Genomic DNA, 10,156 nt, shown 5'->3' on the forward strand with positions numbered 1-10,156 from the left:
CCAATACTTGATAGTATTTGAAAGTAATTGAGGTGCATTTGATTTGCATCAAACTTTGATTTAATTTACAAAGTAAGATAAATCAAGTTCACCCAAAGTAGTCATATTTGATTATATTTGCAAATAGCACTTGACCCAAGTCTGATTAGTCATCCCACGGCCCTATAGCCCAAGACCACTGGTTCAACTGAGGAAATCGGTTCACTCAACCTTATGATTTCTCGGTGCGTGACGTAAGAGTCGAGCTCCGGGGTGCGCTGATCCCGTCCCGGTCCCTCCCTCAAGCGCGCAGCCACACAGCCCCGCCAAAGCGTCGCTGCTGAGTCTACAGTGTCGAGCAGGCGTCGCAAGACAAGAGAGGTTACAGTCGGAGACAAAGTAGCCTACATACCGTTCCTCGTGCCCAGGTAGAGTTCGTGCGGTGGCAGTGAAGATGCTCGGGTTGTCAGTTGCCCTGCTCTGGGTGGCTTTGGGGCATTCTTCCTGGGTCCTCGGTGGAAAAGGTGAGTGATCGGGAAAGGCGACCTGGATCTTTGAATGTGTTTTTGTATTTTCATTGAGACGTTGGCTGACACCAGACAATGAGGAGGTCGGGTTGGTTTTTGAAAGGAGGAGGGATTTTACTGAAGTGCTGGATTAGACTAAGGGCGAGGGAGACACGGCTCTCTGATGGTCACGACGTTTGATTAGTCTAACTGATTAATCCAAGAAGTTGGGGAAGTTGGTTTTATGACCACTAACATTGGGTATAATAATTAATATAAGCAGTTTACAGAGACAACCCAGGAACATTGCCTTTATTGCCAATAACTAACTAAAGATTATGCTCTGGCCGGTAACAGATGATTGGCGGTCCCTGAAATAGTCCAGATCCTACGCACGGTCCTCTCTTTGCATTCAGTGTCTGCAAAGTAAACACATTGGCGCAGAGTACCGGTGCTTACCGCTTATGAAGGACATCAGCGGCGCTCAGTGCGGCTAATTGCGTCTCACGGGTATGAGTGAGATTAGCCTACGGGGTCGTGGTTGGACAGTTTGTTGTCCGTCTGTTCATACAAAAAATCCTTGTTTGATACATGTCGGACTTAGGCGCGACCCGGAGGACCGCGGGGGAGGGAGGTGTGGGATAACGATGTGCCACAGGGCGGTCGTCTAGGGAGAGGAGGAGAATGCACGAGAGAAGTCTACTGACGGGAGGGAGAGAGAGAGATTATGCACTGGATTGTGTGAGAAGGAGTGGGAGAAACGGACAGAGAGGGAGGTTGGAGAGAAAGAGGGATGGAGGGGGAGAAAGAGAGAGAGAAAGAGAGAGAGAGAGAGAGAGAGAGAAAGAGAGAGAGGAATGAAGAGAGATCCGGTGTGTGCTGTGCTCAGAATAATAGCAAAGACTAATGATACAGTAAAGTTGTGTGACAAAGACTCAACCGTCTCTTCCTTTGCATAAGAACGCACACACACACACACACACACACGCACACACACACGCACAGTTAAAGACTACTGAAAGAAAGAAAGTGACCGAGGGGGAGAAAGCAGGTCAGATTTATGGGAGTGTTTTCAGGAGAGGCGCTGCTTTATCCGAGAAGACCATGAAGAGAGGAGGAGAGGAATGGAGGAGCATAACTCACTCTTCCCTGGCCTGGGAACTAGGAACGGCCTCTCTCTCTCTCTCTCTCTCTCTCTCTCTCTCTCTCTCTCTCTCTGTCTCTCCCTCCCCTCATCTCTCACTCTCTTTCTCTGCCTTCGTACACCCCCCCCCCTCCCCCTTGTGTAACACCCTAGTGGTGATGTGATGACCTGTTCAGGACTGTCAAGGTCAGATATGCTAATGAGGAGGATGCATATGCAAATGATGCTGCTTAATATAGGCGTTAATTACCCTGCATGACTCATTAGGGATGGGGTTATGAAGCATGATCTGGTGTGTGTGTGTGTGTGTGTGTGTGTGTCCACCAGCTGGTCAAATGGTCCCAGTGGGTTTCTTTGATCAGCCCTGCTGAATCTCTGCTCAAAAAACATTTCAGAATTGAGTTATAGAATACAATGACATTCATACTCTGCATCCTTAGACACACTCTCTTCTCCTCACCTTTCCTCTTCTCCTTCCCTTCTCCTCTCCTCACCTCCATTCTTCTCTCCCCTCCCTTCTCCTCTCCTCACCTTTCCTCTTCTGCTATCTTCCCTTCTCCTCTTCTCTCCTCACCTCCATTCTTCTCTCCCCCTTCCTTCTCCTCTCCTCACCTCTCCTCCCCTCCCATCACCTCTCCTATTCTCCTCTGTCCTCTCCTCCTCTTCTCCTCTCCCCCCTCCAATCACCTCTCCTCTTCTCCTCTCCTCACCTCACCTCTCCTCCCCTCCCATCACCTCTCCTATTCTCCTCCTCCTATTCTCCTCTCCTCTCCTCTTCTCCTCTCCTCTTCTCCTCTCCTCCCTTCTCTCCTCCCCTCACCTCACCTCTCCTCCCTTCTCCTCTCCTCTCATCCCTTCTCCTTTCCTCTCATCCCCTTCTCTCCTCTCCTCCCCTCTCCTCCCTTTTCTCTTCTCCTCCCTTCTCCTCTCCTTTCATCCCTTCTCCTTTCCTCTCATCCCTTCTCCTTTCCTCTCATCCCTTCTACTTTCCTCTCATCCCTTCTCTCTTCTCCTCCCTTCTCCTCTCCTCCCTTCTCTCTTCTACTCCCTTCTCTCCTCCCCTCCCCTCACCTCACCTCTCATCCCCTTCTCTCCTCTCCTCCCCTCTCCTCACCTCTCATCCTCTTCTCTCCTCTCCTCCCCTCACCTCACCTCTCCTCCCCTTCTCTCCTCTCCTCCCCTCACCTCACCTCTCACCCCCTTCTCTCCTCTCCTCCCCTCACCTCACCTCTCATCCCCTTCTCTCCTCTCCTCCCCTCACCTCACCTCTCACCCCCTTCTCTCCTCTCCTCCCCTCACCTCACCTCTCATCCCATTCTCTCCTCTCCTCCCCTCTCATCCTCTTCTCTCCTCTCCTCCCCTCTCCTCTCCCATTTCTCTCCTCTTTGTTTAATTGAGTCTAACCCTAACCAAACAAAGCAGACTGAGCTTAGAGACAGAGAGACAGAGAAAACACTTGAGTGTGTGTGTGTGTGTGTGTATTTCAGTGTGTCTGTGTGTGTGTATGTTTGAGTGTGGGTGGGAGTGTGGGTGGATGTCTGTGAGTGAGCGTGCATGCGTGCGTGGGTGTCTATATTTGTGTGTGTGTGTGTGTGTGTGTGTGTGTGTTGGGAGTGTGTTTAGTGTGTGGGTGTGTTCTATAAGCAGTGCTTAGGCAAAGAGAATGTGATGTGCAGTGGGCTTCTATGACTACAGGGCACTACAGTCAGCCATGACTGAGACACCAGAGCACAAGAAGAGGGAGAAGAAAGAACAACAGAGAGAGAGAGAGAGAGAGAGAGAGAGAGAGAGGGAAAAAAAGAGGAAGAAAGAGAGAGGCATGTTGTTTGTGAGGTACCTTTTTCCATTTTCTGATATGCAGAAATCTATGAAAGACAAACAAACACAAACACAAACAAACACACACACACACACACACACACACACACACACACACACACACACACACACACACACACACACACACACACACACACACCCACACTTGGTGCACCTGCAGCTTTCAGGATGAGGAAAGGAGAGACAGCATCAGGGTCTTATGGCGTCTCACCGTCACAGTCACATGCATTTATCTCTCCTCTCCTCCCTCTTTCTCTTTTACTCTCTTCTTCTTCCTCCCTTTCTCTTTCTCTCACTCTCTCTTGTACGTGAGTTTGTGTATTTTTGTGTATAATATGTGTGTGTGTGTTAATGTAAGCGATAATCAGTTCAGCTGACACATAGTTCCCTAGAGTGCTCATTATTCCAGTTTACAGCTGTGAGTCGGTCTTAACACCTGTGTTTGTGTGTTAGCACTATTCTGCACAACAACACCTTGCACCATCTCCCAAGTGAACACCAGCTTCATCGCGACATGCACACACACGCACACACACACACACACACATACACACACACACACACACATACAAACACACACACGCACACACGTGCACACACACACACACACACGCACACACACACGAGCTGCTCAGGCTGTGTCAGGGGTGTGATTGTAGAAAGCTGGTCAGTACAGCAGAAACCCTGTGGTGTGTGATCGTAATAGGGAGCTTTGTCCTTGTTTACTCCGGGGGGTAACAGGTTAGGTCTCTCTCTGGAAATAACATTACATTTGATTCGATGTTTGCGTGTACGTGTCTGGAGAGCGATGTGACAGACCGCTGACCCTAGCTGAGCCTGTGTGTCGCTGTCAGGGAGGGGCAGCAGAGGTGGCTCTCAAATGCAGAGAACAGGCAGGATTCCAGCGAAATTCAAAACCCAATTTGGGGTATTTATTACTACAAACAGTAGCAGGCTGGCAGACTGACCGACAACAAAGAAACATAGATCTGACAAAGAACTAAGGATCTGGGTCAGCATCTAAATTATTCTAAAGAAACGTGCAGGTGGAGCTAACTCATAATGAGGCAGAGAGAGGGGAAAGGAATCAGAGCTGGACAGACGATCACACAGGCGGGACACAGAGACACAAGTGGAGTATTCTAGGGAGCGAGGCTCCTCAGCCAGATTGATGGCACATACGGCTTTACAGTGACAGGCCAAGTCATTTAGCATGACAAGATTCTCACTCTCTCTCTCTCTCTCTCTCCCTCCTTCCCTCCCTCTGTTTCTGTCATATAGTTTGTCTTTTTGTCATACTTGCTGTCCTTGACCAAGTGCCAGAGCATTGTCTAGGAGATGGAAGGGGAAGAAAGGTTTTTGTTTGCCGTACGGCAAACAGATCACGGTGTAGGGAGGCGGCGACGACGAAACACTCACACACACACACACACACACACACACACACACACACACACACACATACACACACACACACACACACACACACACACACACACACACATACACACACACACACACACACACACACACACACACACACACACACACAGGCAAGGAATGCACACTGGTGAAATGTGTCTCTGCTTTTAAGCAATCCCCGCCATCCTTCCTCCAAGGGTAGCCTGGAGCGGTGGGAGTGTGTCTGGGCCGCGCCCGGGGACCACGCCAGGCGCTCTGCCCAATCCTGGCCTTGGACGGACAGGGGAGCGATCTGTTCCTCTACATGATTTTTGGGGTTCTTGGCAGGAAATCCTTGTAAATACAGGGAGAACATGCAGACTCGGCACAGAAAGTCTCAGGAGATACCCCACCTGAGTACCTGACCACCATGCAGAGAACATTCCCAGTGCTGACAGTGTCCAAAGAGGGATTCGAACCCAGGATCTTCTTGCTGTGAGGCAAAGCACTCCGTCACCGTGCCACTAGAAGACATAGGCATGAGTGAGAGAAAGAGTTCGATGGAGACAATTGAGTTAAATTGAACTGAGAGAGAGAAGAGACAGAGATGAAAGAGGCAGAGAATAGAGAGAGCACTTACTGTACTTTTCATGTTCTCTTTGTTCAGTACATATTTTTAGAATTGGTGAAGTCAAGAAGAAAAGACATCATTTCCAAAAGCATCGACTCATCCAGACTCAGCTGTGTAGTTCTGTTTTGTCTAGATTGGGGTAGTTGAGACCCGGGGTAGTTCTGCTGTCTAGACTGGGGTAGTTGTGACCTTCTTTTCTCTCTCTCTCTCTCTCTCTCTCTCTCTCTCTCCTCTTTGTTTCTCTCTCTCTGTATTTGTCACCTTGAAGTAGAACAAGCCTGGAGAGGAGGGAGAGAAAGAAAGAAAGAAAGATTCCTGAGAGAAAAAAGAGAAGAAAGAAAAGATGGAGGCATGAGAGAGAGCGAGAGAGAGAGAGATAGAGGGAGAGAAGAGGGAGAGGCTGAAAGAGTGTGAAAGGCAGAAGAGAGGGACGAGAGGGAGGGGAGAAAGAGGGACGAGAGAGAAGACAGTAGAGAGAAGAGGGGCGAGGCAGGGAAGATGGAGAGGGAGAAAGGGGCTGTGTTCTCTGGGCGCCCGGTGAGCAGGCAGTGATTCATCATGATTATCTGCAGGTAGGCAGCCATGACACCGTCCGAGACTGGTCACGCTATTTATGGGCTCTGCCTTAGACACACCCTCTCTCTCTCTCTCTCTCTCTCTCTCTCTCTCTCTTTCTCTCTCTCTCTCTCTCTCTCCCGCTCTGTCTTTCTCTCTCTTTGTCCCTCTGTCCCTCCCACCTTCTCGCTTATTTTCTTTCTCTCTCTACCTCTTTCCCTGTCTCTTCGCGGATGTGTGTGTGTGTATGCGTACGACAGTGTGTGTGCGTGTACGTGTGTGTGTGTGTGTGTGTACGTGTGTGTCAGAGAAAGACAGCAACCCAGACTGGGAGTTCAGCAGAGGGACCGGTCCAGTAGGGGCAGAGCTGCAGAGAACCAGCAGGTCCAGACCTCCCAGATGAGATGCTGCTTCTAGAACGTTCTACTGGTCATCATTTAGTCTGTGATATGAATCGATGTTTGAATCTTTCAGACCGATGTTAATTGACTGTGTTCCTTTTCACCTGGTAAAAGTGGATCCTGTAGATGAGGCTAAGCCGGCCAGGACGAAACCAGGCCAGGCCCAGGCCAAAACCAGGACAGGCCCAGGCCAAAACCAGGCCAGGCCCAGGCCAAAACCAGGCCAGAAACCAGGACAGAACCAAGACAGAACCAGGCCAAAACCAGGCCAAAACCAGGCCAAAACCAGGCCAGAAACCAGGCCAGAACCAAGACAGAACCAGGCCAGCTGTCATCACTAACACCATGCAGATAAAGCCTTTTTTTCTCCTTGTGAAGAGAATAAGACTGACCCCTGGGCTCCACTGCATCCATCAGCGTCAACCAGTGGCGTTTACATTGAAATTTTGCAAGATATTTTTTTGGGGGGTACATCTTCCTACGCGGCTGTATGATCATTTGAATGCCACTACCCCAATCTAAATATTGGGAGGGACAATTTTAATGATCTCAAATATTGGGGGGGACATGTCCCCCCTGACCCCACCAGGATCCCCGCCCCTGGCGTCAACTGTCAGCACCCGTCAAAAGTCAAGAAAGGAACCTTGCCGATTCTCTTAACGCCGGACGCCGGCGTCGAACGCGACGCAACGGCTGCAGTGGAGCCGCTGTCAGTAATTACAATGGATTGGGGCGCCCCGGTGGCTCATGGGTTAAGGCGCGTACCACATGAAGGCTAGTCCTTATCTCAGCGGCCCGGGTAGAATCCGGCCTGGTCCCTATGCTGCATGTCCTCCCCTCTCTGTCTCCCACATTTCCTGTCACTCTAATCTTTCCTATATAATAAAGCACAAATGCCTAAAAATATCTTTAAATATAAAATAAATTTAAAAAATTACAATGGATTCATCTCCCTAGCGTCAGATGGTTGTTGGTTGACGCAGACGCTGAGGGATGCAGTTTGAGCCAAGCCTTGAGATGTGTTTCTAAAAGGATGAACAAAGCTAAATTGAGCTGTTTGAAGCTAAACTGAATCTAATCTGAACAGATGCAATTTGGTTTTAAATAAATAAATAAAAGAAGAAGAAGAAGAAGAAGAAAGAAATCCCTGGTGACAATATTGTGTTGTGGTAACAGACCTGGCGTATGGCAACACCCTATCACATACTAGCTAGTGGGAGGTGTGTGTGCCTATCAGGCACGACTATTCTAATAAGGCTCCCAGAGCACATTATTGTGGCAAGGCTGTAATGCCAGATAAATACCTTATCTCCCTCTTTCCTTTCCTTTCCTTTCCTTTCCTTTCCTTTCCTTTCCTTTCCTTTCCTTTCCTTTCCTTTCCTTTCCTTTCCTTTCCTTTCCTTTCCTTTCCTTTTCTTTTCTTCCCTTTCCTCTCTCTCTCATCCCTCTCTCTTCCCTCTTCTCTCTCTCTCTCTCTCTCCCCTTATATCTCCCAACCCCCCTCCATCTCTCTCTGTCCCTCTATCTCTCTCTCTCTCTCTCCATCCCTCTCTCTTCCCTCTTCTCTCTCCCTCTCTCTCTCTCTCCCCTTATATCTCCCAACCCCCCTCCATCTCTCTCTGTCCCTCTCTCTCTCGCTCTCTCTCCCTCTCTCTCTCTCTCTGTCAGTAGCGGCTCCTGTGGAAGCTGTTTTCCTGACGAGGTATTGAGTGACAAGACGGGTGCTTAGAGACGATGGCCTCTTAGACGTGACCTCCTGATGACTCCTGCTGGGAGGGCAAGAGGAAGGAGGATGAGACAGTGAGGGAGGGACACAAACAAACACACACACACACACACACACGCACAAACAAACACACACACACACACACACACAAACACACACACAAACACACACAAACACAAACACACACACACAAACACACACACGCACACACAAACACACACACACACACACACACACTTCAGATTCTCCTCATGCGCTGTCTGTCAGGATGAGAGTCATCAGGCAGCAGCAGGTGATTAGAGTGTCAGTGTGACAGGTGACAGACAAATGAGACGACATGCTCGCCAGCTTCTGCTGGGGAATTTGAAGGCGGCAGAGTGCTTGTGTGCTAGTGTATGTGTGTGTTTGTGTGTGTGTGTGTTTGCGGGTGTGTGTGTGTGTGTGTGTGGGTGTGTTTGTGAGCATGTGTGTGTTTGTGAGTGCGTGTGTGTTTGTGCGTGCTTGCGTGCATCTGTGTGTGTGCCTGTTTCAGTGTGACAGTGGCCATTTTGTTCATACAGACACCTCCAGACCTCCACCCTTTCTGTAGAGGGGGCCTCACTGTGGGCCAGGGAGAGGAGGAGAGGAGAGGAGGAGAGGAGGAGAGGAGGAGAGGAGGAGAGGAGAGGAGGAGAGGAGGAGAGGAAGAGGAGGAGAGCAGACAAGGAGGAGAGGAGGGGAAGGGAGGGGAGGTCCCAGAGGTCTCAGGATGAGTAAATGGTCCCGGCTGTTGGATGAGTAGTGCTGTTTATAAAGAGATGATGATGCCATTAATGGGCTGAGATATGGTTAGAGACTCAATACAATTACAAAGACTCTCCTACTCTCTCTTTTACTCCTCTCTCTCTCTCTCTCTCTCTCTCTCTCTCTCTCTCTCTCTCTTTCTCCGTCTCTATCTGTGTCTCTCTCTGTCTCTCCCTCTCTCTGTCTCTCTTGCGCTCTCTCCCCCAGTCTCCCCAGTCTACCCCCCCCCCTCTCTCTCTCTCTTTTAAGGCCTCTTTCTCCGTGGAGCAGAATAGTCTTTTCCAGTTTTACAACCCTGTTTTCTGTGCCAGGTGTGAGTGGCTCTGAGTGCAGGGGCCTCCCAGTGCAACACAGATTATATCTCTGAGACTGAAGAGTGTTTGGGTTTTATGGCCGTCGTGTTGCAGAGATGGTGTGTGTTTCCATGCGCTTATGTGTTTTCATGTGTGTGTGTATTTATGTGGTGTGTGAAGTGGCTTGAGAGTTATTCTGCATCCTGGGATGTGTGTGGCAGGGTTCCGTCTGCTGTTTCTGGCACACATGCATGCACGCACTCACACACACATACACACACACACCTTCAGTGTCAGCATATGGCCTCTCCTCTGTCTGAATGTGGGTCCAGGAATAGAACTATTAGTATAGATCTCATCAAGGCTAGATCTCCTCTCCTCTCCTCTCCTCTCCTCTCCTCTCCTCTCCTCTCCTCTCCTCTCCTCTCCTCTCCTCTCCTCTCCTCTCCTCTCCTCTCCTCTCCTCTCCTCTCCTCTCCTCTCCTCTCCTCTCCTCTCCTTTCCTTTCCTTTCCTTTCCATTCCTCTCCTCTCCTCTCCTCTCCTCTCCTCTCCTCTCCTCTCCTCTCCTCTCCTCTCCTCTCCTCTCCTCTCCTCTCCTCTCCTCTCCTTTCCTCTCCTCTCCTCTCCTCTCCTCTCCTCTCCTCTCCTCTCCTCTCCTCTCCTCTCCTCTCCTCTCCTCTCCTCTCCTCTCCTCTCCTCGTGCGCCTTAGGTATGCATATTTTTTGCTGATACGCAGTGGGGATGCATTTGAGAGGGTCTGGTTTCTGGATGTGACGGATGGTCTGAATGTTTGTTTAATTACTGTATGTGCTGTTTTGTGTGTGTGTGTGAGTGTGTGTGTGTGTGTGTGTGGGGGGGGGGGTTGTATTTAAGAATATCATTTATAACTTAATTA

The sequence above is a fragment of the Borostomias antarcticus genome (genome assembly GCF_949987555.1).
Source record: "Borostomias antarcticus genome assembly, chromosome: 12".
NCBI classification, from domain to species: Eukaryota; Metazoa; Chordata; class Actinopteri; order Stomiiformes; family Stomiidae; genus Borostomias; species Borostomias antarcticus.